Below are 21,458 nucleotides of genomic sequence, written 5' to 3'. Positions count from 1 at the left end.
ATCTTCATGTTCATTGGTTTTCCACCTATAATCATCAGGTAGCCTTCATGGCACACCTGATTTTCACTTCCAACAAAGCAATCACGTGTCAAATTTCAGTTCCCCTATTCCAGTAAGTTTAATTAATACAACAAATAGAGAGGAATGAAACTTACTCCTTTAATTGATTTTGGTTCAAATTCTCCATGGGTGCTTTCCACTGAGTACACAAAACCTTGGCTTTTGGCTATTCGTTTTCTTGCTTTAATACAACTAATAAGACAGAACTAAGTTTATGTTTAAGATTTAGTTTATTGTTATTGTGGGTGAACTGCTGATCTCTAATTATATTCCTGATTTCCTGATTACCTGTACCTGCAGCCCCTCCCTTTTTTGATCTTGTATAAAGCCTCCATCACCCTGACCCTTTCCCTCCAAAAGTCACGACACAGGATGAGGTCCCTGTCCATTGTCAATAGAACCTTGTAGATCAGTGACCCAGTCTCAGCCTCTCGAGTTATTTACTGTGTCAATTTTATTCACAATTTTTTTTTGGTTTTCATCGCTTATAATGGAGATCCATCCACAGTTACCTGATGCCTCAGACAGCTTCAAACTGTTTATGTCGGTGGCCACAATGCCGACTGAGTTTTGGAGGAAGACCTCAAAATAATTACTGCTGGCCAGGGGTATTACCACCAGCAGGGCGATGAGTTATAACCCCGGAAGGAACCATCAGATAGAAAGAGAGAGAGAGAACGGCACTGTGTGGAAGGCCATCCTTCTTGCCCTAAAGTCCAGGGGACTGTCTGTCTCTCACTGGCAGGGGGTTCTTCCAGAGGCACTCCAATTCAGTCTCTGCTATGTACTGCACTAATGCTACCCCTCATGAAAGAATTTTCTCTTTCCCCAGGTAGTCCGCGTTGGGGACCGCCCTATCCTCTTCGCTGACATCTCCAAGGCTGGTCCTGCTACAAAAACATGCGAGGGGCCATAAAACTAATCCCTTGGTCGAATGGGTTCAGCTCCTCCATGCCAACCCCCAATATGCATATGTAGCCTCCCTGGATGAGCACGAGGGAAGGGTCTCCATCCGGGACCTCACACATGCGGGGGCCCCTGAGGAGTAAACCCACCAAGCAACACCCCACTCCTTCCACGGACATGAAATACATACCACTGCACCCTCCCCCCCCCACCCCAGTCACTCCAGCCAAGCCGTTATGCCCTCTGCAGGACGACACAGCACTGGAGGTCCGGGGCGAGTCAGTGGCCCTGATGTCTTTAACCCCACACCCAGCACACCTCCAGGCAGTATGAAAGATCAAGCCACCGGAACGACTTAATCTGCAAGACTTTGTGCCCCACGTCACCCCTCTGGACAATAAAAAAACAAGGTGTGAATGTGGCGAACTGCTGAACTGTATTGTATTCCTGATTTCCTGATCACCTGGCTCCGCCCAGTCCTGTGACTGTACCTGTGGCCCCTCCCTCCTTTGATCTTGTATAAAGCCTTCATCACCCTGACCCTTCCCCAAAAAGCACAGGTCATGACACAGGATGAGGTCCTTGTCCATTGTAAATAAAAGCCTGTAGATTAGTGACTCAATTTCAGCATCTGAAGTATTTTACTGTGCGTCAGTTATGAAATACCTGATACAGTTAAAAGGGTTCATCTATGAGCAGACTAACAAGCTATCTCCAACATTAATACAGCATATAAACACATCAGTTACAGGAGAAAGGATTACAATGAAAAAGAAAATCAATAAGCATCATGCAAGGGGAGCATGAGAGTTATGGGGTTCATTTAAGAGCCTGATGGCTGCAGGGAAAAAATGGTCTTGAAGCCTATTGGTCTGTGCTTTCACATGCTTGAGCAACAAATTCTCCCGATTGGGAGGAGGGAGAAGCCAGGGTGTCCAGGGTATGATAGGTTCTACCGTGTGTTGGCTACCTGTGGATGGAGTCCATAAAGGGGAGAAAAGCTTTTGTTATGTTTTGAGCTGCATTCATTACCTTCAATTTTGAGCAAAGCAGCTCCTATCCCATAGTGTGTGACGTATCCAGTAAGTATGGTTTTGATGGACCATGTGTACAAATTGATGACAGACAAGGGGGGGGGGGGGGGAGCATGTCAATCTTCCTTGGGCCTCTAAGAAAGTTGAGGCATGGTGTACTACCATGAGCATTGCATTAATATGCTTGTCTCAGGTCAGGTCATTGGAAATAGTTATTTCTAAGAACTTGAAGCTATCCAAGTCTTTTGACTTTAATGTAGACAGGGGTATAGACTCTGACCCCTTTCCTAAAGCCAATAGTATCTCCTTCATCTGGCTGACATTGAGAGAGAGGTTGTTATCTTGGCACCATACCTTTTATTCTCTTTCTTGTATTCCATCTTGTGTTTATTTGATGTCCAGCCCACTACTGTGGCGTCGTCCATTTATTTGAAGGAGTTCTATCACTACTAATTTTTTTTCATTTTTGGCTTGAGTGCACAGCCAGCATTTATTGTTCATCCCAAATATCTCGAGTGATGGTGGAAGTCGGTCAGCTTGTTGAAGCAATTCGCAACGTATAACAGAGATGCTGTAAGGAGGGGGTTTCCAGGATTTTTAGAAAATGAATGGTGACATATTTTCTGATCAGGATTGCATATGCTTGAAGGTGGAGGTACTTCTCTATGCACATTCCCTTGTCCACAATGGGATAGACATCTTTGTTATGGGAGGCTTTGTCAATAAAGTCTTATTAGCTCTCTGCAGATTATTCTGAAGCCACATTTTACCAATGGTGGAAGAAATGAATGCTTAAACTTAGGAAAGGTATCCCAAATTATGTAAATTGCTTCAAAGGACATTATTGCATTTCTGGATTGCTCTTGGAACTGCATTCATCCAGATGTTCCTAACAAGATTTGAGGTTGGTGGAAAAGCTTTTGAAGTAATGGATGAGGCCCTCACTGGAAGACATTAAGTCTTTGATCTGGTTTAATCGCCAGTTAAGAATAATCATGGTGAAAATAGCATCCTTCTACTCAATGATTGTAAAATACTTTACAATGTTAGGTCTTCTAATATAAGGATAGGAATGTTTGTTTTTATGGTCATTGATGGACATTTTGAAAGTAGATTTGCTTTGCTCAGTGTGAGCCAAGTCACTGAAGAGGATTCCCCAATCCCCATTGACTTCACTATTAACAGAGCTCTTTTTTTTTCATAGAGTCACAGAGATGTTGCACACAGGAAGGATTTTACAGGGTCTAATCAGAATATCCAAGCCACGTGGCATGATGGACATCAGAAGTGTTTAATTGTTTGTAAAACAACTGGCAACTGAAAGGTGCGATATAAATTCAGATAATAAAACCAGTAAATGTTGGACATATTCAGCAGGACATAGAGAATTCAGAGAGAGAAGTACCTGAAGTTTTGGTCATTAATGTTTATTTTTGTCAAGGAACTGATCAATGATGGCCTTGATTTTGAATAAAACAGTGGGAATATAGATATCAGATCAAATGGAAGGCCACAAAAGGTTGAAATGAAAATGTGAATGGTTGTTTAGATCAGGTATTCACACTTAACAAGTTAAAAAATAAATGCATTCCATTTGTTCCATTTTCTTCCATACTCTATTCAGGCAATAGAATACTGACACACCAGGGAGTGGGATCATGATTTGAATTCTGATGTTTGTTTAGCTCCTGATTAATACATTATTGCAACAAAAACTATTGCTTGTGCAAGTATAAACCTTTTGATGTGAATAGATCAGGCTCAACTCAAATTTTCAGGAGTATTATTTTAAGGTCTTCCTCAAAATAACATTTAAGAATTTGTTGTAATTGCCTCAAACAATAAAGTTGCATTACTGAAATATTTTCTTTTCAGAAGTACTGTACGTTACAGTTTAGACATTTTATGATAGCCCTTTCTAAAAAAAAAACAAGATTGTTTGTTAAGAGAATTGGGCAACAGGAAATCTAAAATAATGGGAAATAAAACCCAAGGATCTTTACATGCCCCATCTCCCAGCTTTAACACCAGCCAGCACGGTCGATATGTAAGCAGACAATAGTGGATCTTTGCCAAGTTTTCCAAGCTGATTTGCAGAGAGGTTTGCAGCAAACATTTGCAGTGAAGATGAACAGTGCCCTCACCTTCATGGGTATGATCCAACCTCACTGAGAAATACTGTTAGGAATGAGTCGGTTGGGAACAAGTAATAGTTTTAGGCAGGTGACTAGTATGTTGGCCAGCATGTCGCTCAAATACATGAGCAACAAGGGAACGTATAAATGAATTTGGCTTCCCCCAGGGTCTGAGACTCTACAGTATATGCAGAATTATATGTTCCTGCGGAGAATCTATGTATTTACAAAAGCTGCAACAAAAATCACGATTCTCTAAACACGCAGGTAGCTTAATGATGTTCCAAGTATCATTCCCTAAGTGCTTGGCAGTTACCCAAGTTTTTAACTATGGTTCCTTTGTTCTGTCACAAATGAGCCTACTCTATTTAGCTGAGGCAGAAGTAAATCTACATGGGTAGCTGTTGGATGACAACAATTATGACATAAAGGCTTGATTGATCACCTCCTCTCCCAAATCTCAGTTCACCTGCTGAATAATAATGCAGTCAGATGTTACTGTCCACACATAACATAAGCAAAACAATCTTTGGAATGTTATGAATGTTTATGTGATGTCTAAGCAACTCAGAAGGGATGCTACTGTGCACTCTTTAGAAATGTTCCCAGTTGTTTGTCACTCGTAGATTTCTTTCATACCCAATGAAATATACAATAGGTACATATATATTAAGAACATAAGAAGTAGAACAAAAGCAGACTATTCAGCCCTTCCTGCCTGCTTCATAATTCAAGAAAATCACATTTGTGCCACTTTCATACTGTATCTCCAGATCCCTTGATTCTCTACCTAGCCACAAATGTATTGACCTCTGTCCTGAAAATACACAAAGATTTAAAACCAGACCCCTTTTGGTGATGAATCCCAATGATCTACTATATTCTGGATGTAGAAAGAACAGTCCCGAAAGGTGATCTCTGATTTGGAGACCAGGACCAGTTACTCTATCCAGCAAAAACATCAACTTGCATCCTCGGTGTCAAATTGCAAAAGTAATTAACCTTTTCAAAGAAGCACAACTCATTTTCTGTATTCAAGAGAATGAAGATCAAGTATGTTTTTCTCTCTTTATGCAACAAACCTGTCATCCAGAAATTACTGTATGTATGTTATGATAATAGGTTTACTGTTGGCCCATGTATGTATGTATGTATGTATAACAGAATTCTTCCTTGTTGCAGCTAAATAGGTGCTTGTAATTTATTCTATTAAAAGAGACAATAAATATGTAAGATAGCTGAAAAATATTAACAGTAATACAAGTACAAAAGAAGGTGCTAACAATACTTTTCTGGTGTTGGAGCATTCTACGATTAGTGTACCAAGGGGAAGTTCAAGAGCCTGATAGCCTTTGGAAAGAAACTGTTCTTGAACCTAGATGTGCTAGTTTTCCAAACCTGAGAAGAGATTGTGACCAGGGTGATGGGGATTCTTTATGATGTTGGGTGCCTTCTTGAGGCAATGTCTCACATGGATGTCTGCAATGGATAGGTGGTGAGATGGGATCTTCTGTATATTTTTTCACTCCTGGACTCTTGAATTACCAAACTGGGCTGTGATGCATAGAATATCCAAGGATGTGAAAAATCTCTCAGTCTCCTTAGAAAGTAGAGATGTTGGTTCTTCACATTTGCCTAAGTGTACTGGCTCCAGGAGAGGTCTTCTGAGATATGGACTCCCAGAAACTTAAAAGCTCTGACTCTCTCTATCTCCTGCCCATATGCAGACAGGTGAATGGGCCCTTGCCTCTCCTTCCTAAAATCAACCAGAAACACTTGGACTAGCAACATTGAGAACAAGGTCATCAGTTCCAGTTATTCAACCAACAATGGTGGTGTCATCGTGAATTTTTAGATTGAACTGGAGCTAAACATGGCTATGCAGTCATGGGCCCCTGTGTTAATGGACAGAGAGGAGGAGGTGACATTGCCAATCTGCACTGATTGGGATCTGACAATATGTGTATAGTTTGAAGGTTTTTTCCTCTTGTTACAAGCCCAGAGGACCCCAAAACCCAGCAGCAATAGAAATTCACCAAGACAAATAGTTATTTAACAAAAGCCATTTTAAATTTTCTTTAAACATAAAAACAGGATCAAACTTTAACTTATTACTATTAACTTAACTGAACTTAACCCCCTTCTAATTCTAAACGCACATGTATGTAATGTGTATATGTTCAGGCAAGTTCTTTGCTTTAATAGTCTAATCATTCATGTCTCACTTCTCCAAGTTCCCAGTATCAGGCGATTCTTATACCGTGCACAAAATTTAACATTTATGAATCTTCACCAGGCTCTGGTGCTTAAAGGTAATTGGCTACCACTCAGGAAGGCTCTTGTTGGTTTCAAAGAGATAGTTTTGCTTGTTGGACACACACAAACTGATTTCCTCTGATCAGTCACTTCAGTGTCTTGCTGAAGAAACTTGCCCCATCATGGGTTTTCCAAATGATAACCTCTTCTTCCAGATCACAACAGAGTTTCTCTTATTTCAGGAGAAACACTCTAGCCAGCAATTTCCTCTTGTAAGGACTACAAGAGTTTTCAAACAGGCTGAACTCAGAACTCACAACCTCTCTTCAAAATGGGGTTTTAACAAGCCTGCCAGCTTGCCATGTTGCAGCTTCAAAACCCACTGTAGAACTGACTTTCTCTCTCTCTATTTGTTTTTTTCCTGTCTCTGCTTGTAAAAACCAAATGACTTCTTACGGGACTCCAAACCGAATCTTTGAAAGATCTTTATCAGCACTTGAGCCCAAACTTTATTCCATTTGCTCCAACTTCTGAAGTTCCTTTCAAAGCAGTTCCATTTTCTTTTCCAAAGCCACTGGTGTCTAGCTTCACCAAATTTCTTACATTTTAATTAAGATGTGAAGTGACCTACACTAAACCCCCCACAATCTATCTCTTTTAAAAACATATTTATATATATAATATAACCCATAACTCTCTGGAAATCATTTCATTGTATTTGATAGACTTGCATATTTTTCACTAAGTTCAAAGTGACATTGGGTGATATGGTGGCACAGCCAGTGGAGACACAACCTTACAGTTCCAGATCCTCACCTCAAATCTTGTCTGTATGGAGTTTGCTCATCTCTGTGTGAAAAGAGAACAGTATTAACTGCTTAGGTTAAAGACACTGCCTTAATGCTTCTTTTGTTGGGCCTGAGGACCTCTATGTTTTGAATAGCTCTGCTTTTTCTTGCTCTGCTGACAAATCTGCTCTAGAATGTGTCCACATAATGAAATAAATATACCCACGATCAGTATTGCCCCTTGCTCCAGCGGGGACTGGCTGCTTCTTCAGTTCCAACAGCCTACATGGTTGAATATTACCTTTTCAAACCAGATGAATGATTTACACCTTGTAAGGTAAAACATCATGAGATGGGAATGTGCAGGGCTGTAACAAGATGTGAATGCATCCTTGTACTTACAAGATAAGAGAGACATTGATGGATTGAGAGGCAGGAAGTTAGCAGGGAAAGGATAGCAACAGTTTTAGTCATTGGACAAGTAATGATATGATGATGTTCTAAGCACATATCCAAGGGTATAAAAAATCACCATTTTGCTGATAACGGCAGAATGCATTCTCCGACTAACATGGTTAGTCGCAAGTGTTACAATCCGGTAATAAAGAACAAAGAACCCTGATTTCGACTCAGTCTGGTGTTTGTCTCACTCATTCATGAACAAAGCAGACCTAACAACCTCAAACCTGTCTTTTGTTTTTACAGATGCTGTGGAACTGATTATAAATTGCAGCATTTTCTAAGTTTATTTTAGATTTCCATCTTTTCTACTTTCATCAATATCTGACCATGTAACTGGTGCCAGCTGTATTCACAGCAACAGTACTACAAACACAATTTCAAACAGACAATTAGGCTCCTTATTTGAATATGCAAATATGTGTTTCAGTAATGGCCCTATTTTCTGCCCACGTTTTATGGCAGTTGATGCACTTTTGGCACGTGCTTTCTCCCTCGCCTAGTGGAGGCTTAGTTGCTACCTCAGCACTTGATAAAAAGCAGCATACCCCATTGATATACTTTTGTATGTATGAAGGAAAAAGAGAATAATTTTAAGATGAGATAAATAGACGCAGCATGGTTTTAGAAAGGGAAGATCTTGTTTGACAAACTTGTTAGGATTTTTTGAGGATATAATGGGTGCGGTGGATAGAGGGGAACAGGTTGATGTTGTATATTTGGATTTCCAGAAAACGTTTGATAAGGTGCCACACAAGAGACTTATCAGTACGTAAGAGGAAAGTGGAGTCCGGGGAAGTATATTGGCCTGCATGGAAAATTGGTTGTCTGACAGGAGGCAGAGAGTCGGGATAAATGGGAGTTTTTCAGGTTGGCAGAGAGTGGTAAGTGGGGTGCCGCAGGGGTCAGTGTTGGGCCCACAACTGTTCATCATTTACATTGATGACTTGGAGGAGGGGACAAAATGTGATGTAGCCAAGTTTGCAGATGACACCAAATTGAGTGGAAGAGCAAATTGTAATGAGGATGTGGAGAGTCTGCAGAGGGATATAGTTAAGCTGGATGAGTGGGCAAAGGTCTGGCAGATGGAGTACAATGTTAGTAAGTGTGAGGTTATCCACTTTGGCAAGAAAAATAAAAAAGCTGAATATTATTTAAAGGGTGAAAAACTACAGCATGCTGTTGAGCAGAGGGACTTGGGAGTGCTTGTGCATGAATCGCAAAAAGTTAGGTTGCAGGTGCAGCAGGTTATTAAGAAGGCAAATTGAATGTTGGCCTTCATCGCTAGAGGAATTGAATTCAGGAGTAGGGAGGTAATGTTGCAACTGTATAAGGTACTGGTGAGACTGCACCTGGAGTACTGTGTCCAGTTCTGGTCTCCATATTTGAGGAAGGATATACTGGCTTTGGAGACGGTCCAGAGGAGGTTTACTAGGTTGATCCCTGGGATGAAGGGGTTGACTTATGATGAAAGATTAAATCATCTAGGATTGCATTCGCTCGAGTTCAGAAGAATGAGAGGAGATATGAAGGGTATGGATAGGATAGATGTAGGAAGGTTTTTTGAGCTGGCCGGGGAAACTAAAACGAGAGGACACGGTCTCAAGATTTGGGGGAGTAGATTTAGGACAGAGATGAGGAAAAATAGTTTTTCCCGGAGAGTAGTGAATGTTAGGAATTCTCTAACCAGGGAAGTGGTTGAAGCTGCCTCATTAAACATATTTAAAATTTGGTTAGATAAATTTTTACATGATAGAGGAATTAGGGGATATGGGGAGAAGGCAGGTAGGTGGAGTTAGGTCATAAATGAGATCAGCCATGATCGTATTGAATGGCGGAGCAGGCTCGATGGGCTGTTTTTGGCCTACTCCTGTTCCTACTTCCTATGTTCCTATGTTCCTATGAAGTGAAAAAATAGTATCTGAATGTGGTAAATAAGTAATTAATTTATGGGATGTGGGGATGGCTGGCAATTCCTGATTGTTCATGAGAGGTGACACAAAGCTGAACCACCAATTTGAACTGCCATATCCTTCTAGTGAACTGACTTGCTGTTTTTGGTTGGGAGTTCCAGGATTCAGAGCTAGTGGACATGAAGGAATGGTGATGCAGTCCCATTCAGATTGATGCTGTGATTTGCAGGAGAAACTGCAGGTGTTATTTCCCTTCAGCATGTTCAAGCTCATAGGTTTCGAAGGTATTGGGGGATTTTTCATTGCAGGAGGTGCTAACAAAGAGTTCCTGATGACTTCCTGCTGTGATTTTAAGGATGGGAATTTGGAAGGAGTGTGTTTGATAGGATAGTCAAGCAGGACACTTCAAGAAGAAAAAAAAAGTTTCTATCTGCTTAATCACAGTTACACTAAATAGCTTGGATCACAGTGTTGTTTATTGAGATGTGTAATGACAAAATCTATATCTCAAGATATATAAGAATGAAACATTTTCAATTGGACCACATCAAGGCAGGATTGAAAAGCTAATGGAAACTGGTCCTGGGTCAGGGATATTAGTTTTCTTGGCTTTTACAGCACATTAGAACCAATTGAATAGAAAATCTGATGTGTAGTGATTGCCTCATCTTTGTATTTGTAAGGCCTGTCCATATTCAATGAAAGAAAATATCAGAAAGAGATTGGCAATTAATCTGTCAACAATCATGGTTTTTTTTAAATTTTTTTTTTCATGCTATGAACCATATTAATCAAAATACACATAAACATTTCCCTCTTGAATATACACAGTCATTTTCAATTTATTGTGCCAGCTAATATATTTAATCTCAGAATAATCTTTCCAAGTACTAGCAACAATTGATATCACCAAACATACAAAAGCAATTTGAATTTTATCCAATCCCATTCCCCTTAACAAATACAAATTTCCCAATAAAAAAATTGTTGCATCTAATGGTAATATAAAATTATATAATTTTTCCAAAGCTAATTTAATTCCTTGCCAAAATGATTGAACTTTAACACAGGTCCAAACGGAATGTAGAAAAGTTCCAATACATGAACCACATCTAAAACAAGAATCCAAATTACTAAACCCATTTTTTTTTAGATTTTCCGGGGTCAAATATAATTGATGTAAAAAAATATGATTAACCATTCCATATCTTACATTAGTCAATTTAATTATATTATCCTGACACATAGTCATCCAATCATCTTCAGGAAAAATAAATACTAAATCATTTTCCCATTTAAGTTGAGATTTCTCCCAATCTGACTTATCCATACTATCTTGTAACAAATTGTGTATAACTGAAATATAACCCTTTTTTGGAATAGAGGAAATCAAAGATTCAAATCTCAACAAAGTAGGTAAAGTCATCTCTCTACCATAATTATCTTTTATCAAAGCACTAAGTTGATAATACACAAAGAAAGAATTTACAGGTTTATCAAATCTTTCTCTCAATTGATCAAAAGAAATTGCCCCTCTTCAAAACAATCTTGTATTGTCTTTATACCTTTAGAGTCCCAAATCTTTAAATGATTATTAAACATCGAAAAAGGAATAAGCTGATTATTTTACAATGGAGTTAAAATTGATAATTTATCTTTTGACCCTAATATCCTGTTCCAAATCTTTAACAAATGCTTCAATATCGGCATTTCATATTGCTGTAATAAAATCAAATTACAATGAAATATAAATTCATGTATTTCAACCCTAGAAATACACGTTATCTCCACTTTAGCCCAGCTAAGAGGCTGATCTAAATCCATCAATCTACAAACAAACTTTAAATGGGCCGCTTCATAATAATTTTGAAAATGTGGTAACTGTAGTCCACCCAATCAATACTTTTATGTAAGTCTATGCAATGCCACTCGAGCTAATTTACCTTTCCATAAAAACTCTCACAATGCTTTATTCAAATTTTGAAAAGAAAACCCCTTGGGAAGTAAATAAGGTATTGACTGAAATAAATATTGAATTCAAGGAAAAATATTCATTTTAATACAATTAACCTGACCAATTATAAAGTTAATGGAAGATCTTTCCACTTAATCAAATCTGCTTTAATCCATCTTAATATAGGCACATAATTTAATTGATATAATGATTGATAATTAGCATCCATAAACACACCAAAGTATTTAATTTTACTTGTCCACCTTAATTTTGTAATAGCTTTAAATTCGGAATAATCTCCCACTCCAACTGGTTAAATTTCATTTTTATCCCAATTAACTTTATATCCTGATAATTCTCCAAATTTCGACAAACACTCTTGCAATTGTTTCAACGATTGTTCCTGTTCTGTCAAGTATATCAACACATCATCCACAAATAAGTTAATTTTATATTCTTCATTCTTAACCCTCATCACTTTAATTTCTTCATTTTATCTAATAGCCTGAGCTAATGGTTCAATAGCAAATGCAAATAAGGCTGGTGACAATGGGCAGCCCTAATGAGTTGAATGAGTCAATTTAAATGGTAAAGAAATCTGTCCATTTGTCACCATCCTAGCAATCAGGTTTGTATATAAAGCCTTAACCCAACCAATAAAAAAAGGGCCAAATTTAAATTTCTCTAACACTTTAAATAAAAAATCCCACTCAACCCTATCAAAAGCTTTTTCTGCATCTAATGCAACCACAATAGGGTGGTTAGGTTGCTTTTGGTATGCATTGAATTAATTGAAATATATTGTCTGATGAGTTTCTATTCTTAATAAAACCTGTTTAATCATTATGTACCAATTTAGGTAAATGTTTAGCAATTCTATTAGCTAATATTGTCACTATAATTTTATAATCTACATTTAATAAAGAAATATGAAGACATTTTTAATGGATCTCTATCCTTTTTGGAATAACAGTTATTAACGCACTTGAACATGATTCTGGTAACTTCTGATCTTCAGTAACTTGATTCAACACTTCTCCAAATACATTAGAAAAATCATCATAAAAGAGTTTATAAAATTCCACAGGGAATCCATCATCCCCTGGGGACTTTCCATTAGGCATTTCCTGAATAGCTTCCTTAATTTCAAAATCCGTAAATGGAGATTCCAATTCCTGAACATTATTTAATTTAGATAAGTAAGAATCAATAGAACCATTATCCTGTTTCCCCTCAGAAGTATATAATTTTAGATAAAATGAATAAAACTGGTCATTAATTTCCTGAGGTTTGTAAGTAACTTTTGAATTCTTCTTAACAGCATTAATAGTTCAAGATGCCTGTTCAGCTTTCAATTGTCAAGCAAGTACCTTATGAGCTCTTTCCCCCAACTCATAACAACGTTGTTTAGATCAATTAATTAAGCACACAAATTGATAAGTTTGTAAAGTATTATGACGTAATTTCAACCTCACTAATGCGGCTTTTTTTAATATTCTGTTACATCTTTCTGAAAATCTTTTTCTCACTCAGCAATCTGATTTTCTAACTCTAAACTTTCTGCCATATATTGTTTCTTAACTTCATAGAATAACTAATAATCTTCCCCCTCAAATAAGCTTTTAAATTGTCTCATATTACAAAATGACTATCCACAGAATTAACATTCTCAGTCAAAAATAAAGAGATATGCTCTTTAACAAAAGTAACAAACTGTTTTTTTCAATAACATTGCGTTAAACCTCTATGTAAATGATGGATGTATTACCTCTGAACTTTCACAAGAAAAAAATAATAATGAATTATATGATGTAACTCTACTTTGATATTCATCTCATAATATTCTACCTTGTAAATGTGCTGATACCAAAAATAAATCAATTGTAGAAAATGAATCATGTCGTGAAGAGTGAAAAGAAAAACCTTTCTCTGTAGGATTGACTTTTCTCCAAATAGCCACCAAATTTAAATCTTTCATTATTGCTTTAATTTGTGTTGCCATCTTTAATTTCCTTACATTTTTTTATTTCTGTCCAATAAGGAGTCCAGAACACAATTAAAATCACCACCAACTAAGACATTTTCATTAGCTTGAGTTAACAGTAAAAAAGCTTCTGAAATAAACCGCTCATCGTCTATATTAGGGGCATAAAGATTCAGCAAAGTCAAAGATAGAGCAAACAATTTACAGTTCACTCTTAATACTCTGCCAGCATACCCCTCTGAAGATTCCAATTCAAATGGTAAATTTTTATGAATCAAAATCGCTGTTCCTGTTGCCTTAGAATTAAAAGAAGAAGAAAAAACATGACCAACCCAATCTCTTTTCAATTTCAAATGTTCTTTTTCAATCAGATGTGTTTCTTGTAAAAAAGCAATGTCAATTTTCATTTCTTTTATATAAGCAAATATTCTCTTTCTCTAAATTGGATTATTTAATCCCTGAACATAAAAAGTTGCAAAATTCAATTTAGACATCTTTTTAACTACTAATATATTTACACACTATAAAATAATCCTCCCTTTTATAATTCATCAAAAAAAGGGGAAAGAAACCCCCTGAAAAAAAATAAAAAAGCATAAAAACACAAAAAAAACTACTCAAAAGTTGTAATACCCTAAAAATCTGGATGTGGTAAACCCACTAGCGGCAGATGACTATCAAAGTTTTCAGAGTCAACCACCCCGCCCCCCAGCCAGATACACATTCATTATTTAATCAAATATAGTCCATATATTTAACCCAATGACTCCAAACCCAATGACTTCACCGGATCTTCAACATCATGAAGACTTTGTGTCAAATCTTCTTTCTTTCCATTCTTTCCATACTTTCCATACCCATTTCTATTTCCATTTTCATTTACCCACCTCTCAGGAGATAATGGAGGAGAATGCCCATTTCTTTGCAGTTCTGGCAAAGAATTAGCAAAAACCAAAGCATCATGATTATTCTCAAATAATTGCGATTGAAAATTTGCATAAAAAACCTTCAAAATTGCAGGATAACGAAAAGCAAACTTTTAGCCCTTTCGCCACAAAACATCTTTAGCCATATTAAATTCTTGTCATCTTCTAATAACCTCATGATTCAAATCAGCATAAAAAAACACTCTGTTATTTTGAACCATTAATGGAAACTGACTCTGCCGTGTTTTCTGTACCGCCATATGTAGAATCATTTCTCTGTCTTGGTATTTTAAACAACAAACCAAGACTGTCCTCGGTATTTGTCCTGGAAGTGGTTTTCTTCTCAGAGTTCTATGAGCTTGATTCAATTCCAAGCCTTCAGGAAAAAGCTCTTTACCCAGCACCCCTGGGATCCAATGCTTAAATTTTTTTATAGGATCGGCACCTTCAATGTCTTCTGAAAGACCAACTATTTTCACATTATTCCTTCAGCTTTGATTTTCCAATGAATCAATCTTCTTCAATAAGTTTCTTCTTTGAATCCCCCAATCTACAAAAGAACCTTCCACTTTTCCCATTTTTTCTCTATAATGTTCCACCTGATTTTGTCACTCAGAAAAGGCTGTTTCAATTTTCTTAAAATTATCTTGCACAGTATTAACTGATTTTATACATCCATTAATATAACTCATAACTACAGTTATTTCCTGTTTTCATAGTTGACATTTCATCACACAAGGTAATCATTTTTATTTTCATCTCCATAAATCCTTGATTCATCTGAGTTGATATTTGTTTTGTCATATTGTCCATTTGATAAGCAATCCCTTCCAAAACAGTGAACACTGAATCCATTCCAGATTCCACCACCACTTTTTGAGGTCTACCTTCTTTAACTACAGGCTCCTCCTCCTGGGCAAATTCCAATAAGGTAAGTTCCTCTTCTTCCTCAGTCATCATAAATCTTTTAGCTGAATGGCTGCGGGTCTGGACACATATCGCCGGCACCCCGACCTCTTTGGGATGCTGGCGTTCGGGCTCCCCCACAGCCCATATATTGTCCAGCAATTCTCAGACCCAGGATGCCCCATGCAAGCCAAGCAAAGCTGCTGGATGCCCAGGAGTGTCCTCCGATGCTACATTGTGCATCCCCAGGCCGCCCAGCAAGGTCATGGGTTCACAGGTCCCCTTAACAGACGTGCTGCCCGCGCACACAGCTTCACATGAATGCGGGTTGGCAATGGCCGAACACACCAAAGTGTCAGCACCATCTTGTGGAGGCAGGATCAGCACCGAGGTCAAACTTGGCTACGCAGGTAGGCTTCAGTTCTTCCATACTTTTGTATGGCAATTTTTTCTGAAGTTGTGGTTTAGATTTTTTCACATTAGTTGCCATAATAAATCACTATTATTTAAACAACTGTAAATATTGTTTTTAACCATTTATATGCTGTTTTTTAAAAAAATGGGTATTTAGTAATCGAGCTGGGGAAAGGTAGAATAAATGTCTTTCTTCTACGCCATCTTGCCACACCCCCCCCACCCCCGGACTGGAACTTGATAGAACAAATAGAGATCTTAGAAAATATCTGTATCCTGGACAACACCAGGCTCTATTTTGATAAAATGTTTACATTATCAAGATAGAGAAATGATTTTGAAAATTGCAGTTCAAAAAGCCAGGGAACAACTGAATAAAAGAGTATTCTTCTAGGCAGATTTCAGTAATGAAATTGTTAAAAGAAGAAAATAATTTAATCCAGCAAAGTCAATTGTGAGGAAGAAGGGATATAAACTTGTAGTTCTTAAAAGTTGTTTATGGACAATATCAAGCACAATTCTTTGCTAATGAATCTGAAGCTTTGGAATTTGCTAATTCACCACCTAACAATAAGCAGAATGGAAGACAATGTTATTCATCTCATCAAATGGAAGGGGATCAAGATAAATTGAAGGGAAATGTTTTAACAGGATTTTAAAAGCCGATCGAGGTTCAAGTCGAAATTGATGATGATCAAGTTAATAGGGGCCTTGAAGAAGCTTACTATACTTGATTGACTGATTGAAATTAAATTTTGAAATTTTGTCTGTGGGAGGAGGATTCTCTTTTTTCTGCTTTCCTCTTCCAGACCCTCTAGTGGCAAGAGCCACTTCTCATAATTAAGGGAGTTAGTGCTGACCGAATCAGTGCTTTTGGTTTTTTCTTTTTTTCCTTTTATTATTTTATTGTTATTTGGCATCTATTACTTTCTATCTTTGAAGATGTTGTATGTTTTGAAAGTTGGTTGTGGAGACGAGATGAGCTGGGGTGGAGAAGGGAGTTGAGTCTTTTTCAAATTATATTATGGCAGTACATCATTTGAATTATGTAACATTCAATATGAATGGTCTCAATAACCAAATTAAAAGTAAATATTGCTTTCCTGCAGGCAACTCATTTAACTGAGAAAGAACACCAAAAGTTAATAAGTTGGTCAAGTTAGAGCTTTGCCTTTCAACTCTAAAGCATGAGGAGTGGCTATTTTAATTAATAAAAAGTTTCTATTTAAATTACAATCAAGTTATTGATCCTGTTGGTAGATTTGTTTAGATAAATTGTTTTGGATTTTTATGAATGTATATGCACCTAATACAGATGATGAAAATTTTATTCAAGATATTTTTCTTAATCTGGCAGAAGCAAATGGAAATATAATAATTGGAGATTTTAATTGTTGCTTAGATCCAATTTTAGATCAATCTACAAAGTCCTTAATGAAAACAAAAACTGCTAAAAGAATTTTGATTTTAATGAAAGATTTAAATTTTGTGGCTATTTGGAGGAAATTGAATCCTAGAGAGAAAGATTATACATTTTATTCTTATTGTTTTGATTGTTATTCTAGAATAAATTTTAATTTCATCTTATTTACAAGGGAGAATTGAACATGTACAATATAAATCTCGAATTGTATCAGATCACTCACTATTGTTGATGTCATGTTTAATTTCTGATAGAATTAATTCAATTTATAGATTAAGATTTAATTCTTCATTGTTAAAAAATGTAGAATTTTGTGACTTTATGAGGAATGAAATAAGATACAAATACTAATTTGGTTAATAATAAATATGTTTTATGGGATGCATTAAAATCTTATTTAAGGGGCCAAATAATAAGTTATTCAACTAAAATTAAGAAAACTTATCTTAAAGAAGTGGATAAATTGGAGAAGGAAATAGCAATTTTGGAAAAAAAATTACAGAAATACCCATCTGAAAAAAAGACGTTAGAATTGATAATTTAAAAAAATGCATTATAGCTCAATACAGACATATAAGACCAAGAAATTGATTGATAGAACTAAACAAAAATATTATGAATTAGGAGAACAAGCACATAAGGTTGGCAATTGAAAATAGAACAAGCATGAAGTACTATTAATTCAAAATTTACTTATAAACCACAGGATATAAATGATTCTTTTAAAGAGTATTATACAAAGTTATATATATATTTCAATCATTAAATATTAAAGGAGAAATTATTGTTTTTTTACAGAAACTTCAACTTCCATCTTTGAACTACCGAGATTCTCCATTTACGTAGAAAGAAGTTATTAAGGCCTTACATTCTATGCAAAATGGTAAATCTCCAGGTGAAGATAATTTTACATTTTAATTTTATAAAAAGTGTAAAGATTTATTAATGGAAGCATTAATACAAGTGACTGAAACCTGTTTATTGCCAGAATCTTTTTCAAATGCTATAATAATAGTAATACATAAGAAAGATAAAGATTTACTAAAACTGGAGTCTTATAGACCAAAATTGTTATTAAATTTTGATTAAATGATTGTTACCAATTTTTTGGCAAATAGATTGGATGAATATTTACCTGAGCTTGTTCATTTAGATTAATCAGGATTTGTTAATAAAAGATATTCTGCTGATAATATAGCTAAATTAATTAGTTTAATTCATAGCTCTCAGAAGAAATCAGAGTTAGCATTATTGTTAGGTGCCGAAAAAGCTTTTGATAGATTAGAATGGAACTATTTATTTAAGGTTTTGCAAAAAATTCAATTTGGGCCAATATTTATAAATTGGATTAAAGCTTCATATAGAAACCCTTTTGGCAAGAGTAGTTACTAATGGACAAGTTTCTTCTTTTACATTAACTAGATCAGCTAGACAAGGATGTCTTTTATCTCCCTCGTTAATTGTTTTGGCAATTAAACCATTAGCACAATCAATAAGGCAAGATTTTATTATTTAAGGAATTAAAGGTAATAAGGAGGATTATAAGATTAGTATGTTTGCAGATGATGTATTGATTTATATAATAGATCCTGAAAATTCTTTTACTTCTTTATATAAAAAAAAATACAAGATTATGGGAGAATAACTGGCTACAAAATTAAATGGGATAAAAGTAAAGTTATGCCATTCGTTGAAGGAGATTATGATCAATGTAAATAAGTAACTCAATTTAAGTGGATATAAAATTCGATTAAATATTTAGATATTAGAATTGATAGAATTTTATATAATTTATATGTTAAATTATGTACCGCTATTTAATAAAATTAAAGATGATTTATATTGATTGAATGACACCTATTATTTTAAATGGTAGAGTGAACTGTATTAAAATGAATATTTTTCAAAGGATTCGATATTTTTTTCAATCTGTTCCTTGTCCAATACCTCAAAAATGTTTTAAAGATCTTAATTCAATTGTAAGAAAATTTTTATGGGAATGAGAAATGAATAAGGTTCCTTTGGAGAAGTTAACTTGGAAATTTGAATTAGGTGGTTTACAACTTCCATATTTTCAGAATTGTTATAAAGTGGCATAATTTAAATTTATTAATGGAATGTTTGATTTAAATAAACCTTCAATTTGGGCAAGTATAGAGTTAGATAAAATTGATGAGAAATTTATGTCAGAATTTATTTATAAATGGAATTCAAAATTGCTAATCAGTAGAAATCCACACATATTAAAGCATTTAATTTAAATATGGAATAAAATTGATTTATGAGATAGGTGGAAAAGTGAAGATTTCAGTGAAGAGTCCTTTATATCAAAATAATTTTTTTTCCTTTCACTGTCAGTAATCAGTTTTTCAAGATATGGCATCAATTGGGGATTTAAAAAGTTGAAGATTGTTTTGAATCAGGTAAGTTTGTAATTTTTACTTAGATGAATGAAACACTTCAAGTTCCTAGTAATACCTTTTTTTGCTATTATCAGGTAAAAACCTTTTTATTGGAAAAATTAGGTCACAGTTTAAAATTACTCAGACAATCTGCTTTGGAATTATTACTTACTAAAGAACAAACAAATAAGTTTATTTCTGAAGTATAAGTTATTGAAAAATAAAAATGTCTAAGTTAAATGTTCATAAATCAAGATTAAAATGCAAATCTGACTTAAACAGGAAGAAAGATGAAAATGTTTGTTGAAATTAATGTAACGATAGTATGACTAAGGTTATAAATGTATGGTATAGTCCAGAACAGTATAATTTTCTACATCAACTATATTTCACCCCTCAAAATTAAAGAAATTTAATTTAATTTCTTCAAATCTCTGATTTAGATGTGGTGAAGAGATTGGCACTTTTTTTTCATTCAATTTGGACCTATTCAAAAGTGAAGACATTTTGGATACAAGTTAAATTATTTTTGGAAAAAGTATTAAAAGTGAGTCATCTGTTTGATCCAATGTTGTTTTTATTAGGGGACATTAAGTTGATTTCCTGAGGATTAAGATTGATTATGTATCAAATTGAATTTCTATGCTTAGCTTTGGCTGTTTCTAAAAAAATGTTTGGCCATCACCTGGAAATTTGATTCAGTTGTAGGATTGCAAAGATGGCATACTGAAATGAAATCCTGTATTCCTATTGAAAAGATAAAGTATAATTTGAGGGATAAATAATATTTTATTCTGTAAAAGTATGGAACCCATACTTAAAAATTCTTGTTTTGAAGATTTAATCTCTCAATCCGTTTTGGTGTGCTGCCTCAGCTTCCACAGCTAAATAGTTGAATCTTTTTAAAATGATGGTCTCCTCTCTTCTTTCTTAGTGGGTAGAAGAGGGACAAGGGTGGGTGTTAGTGGGGAGGAGAGGGAAGTTGGGGGGGGGGGTTTATTTAATTATATACTCTTTGTATGAACATATTATAATTGATGTTATACAATTTAAAAATTATAAATAAAATATTCAAAAAAAAGATGGTGAAAGATTCTTGGAGTCCACTTAAGTAGGAACCTATTCTGGATACACAACATCCCCTCACTTATCAGGAAGGTACAACAACGACTGCACTTCCTGAGAAGACTGAGGCGGGCAAGGCTACAAGCCAACACCCTGTCAACTTTCAACAAGAGTTCTATCAAGAACATCCTAGCCAAGTAAACCAGAGCATGGTATGATTGCTGTAGAGCATTGGATCTGAGGTCAATCCGCAGGTCCATAATTGAAGCAGAGAGGATCACTGGGGTCACCCTCCACCCACTCCCCTACCATCGATATGATCAACCAGGATCGTTATTTGAAGAGAGCTATTAAAAAAATTTTGAGGACCCCTACCGCCCCACACACATCATCTTTCATTTACTCCCATCAGGAAAGAGATAGAGAAGTATCAGAGCCAGAACCATCAGGCTGAGAAACAGCTTCTTCACACAAGTAGTGAGAATGCTGAACTGAAAGAACTGCTAATACAAACCCTCCTAGACTTCTCTATTTATATAACAATATTTATTTATTTTATATCCCTCTGAGACTCTGTTAGTTATTAAACAATATTTATTAATATTTTATATACTGTATGTATATATGTACTGAAAATACATGGTTTGTCTGCATGTGTCCTATATCTGGATGTGTATTGCAAGTTTTTGCCCCAAGGACCAGAGAATGCTGATTCATTGGGTTGCACTTGTAAAATCAGATGATAATGAACTTGAATTAAATTGAGAAGTCAGAGGGACTCAGCAGTCACGCAATATCATTGGAGAAATAGTCAACGTCTGAATGACCTTTTC

This window comes from Narcine bancroftii, chromosome 3 (genome assembly GCF_036971445.1).
Source record: "Narcine bancroftii isolate sNarBan1 chromosome 3, sNarBan1.hap1, whole genome shotgun sequence".
NCBI lineage: Eukaryota > Metazoa > Chordata > Chondrichthyes > Torpediniformes > Narcinidae > Narcine > Narcine bancroftii.
The sequence above is the reverse complement of the archived record's forward strand: the minus strand, read 5'-3'. Positions refer to the sequence as shown.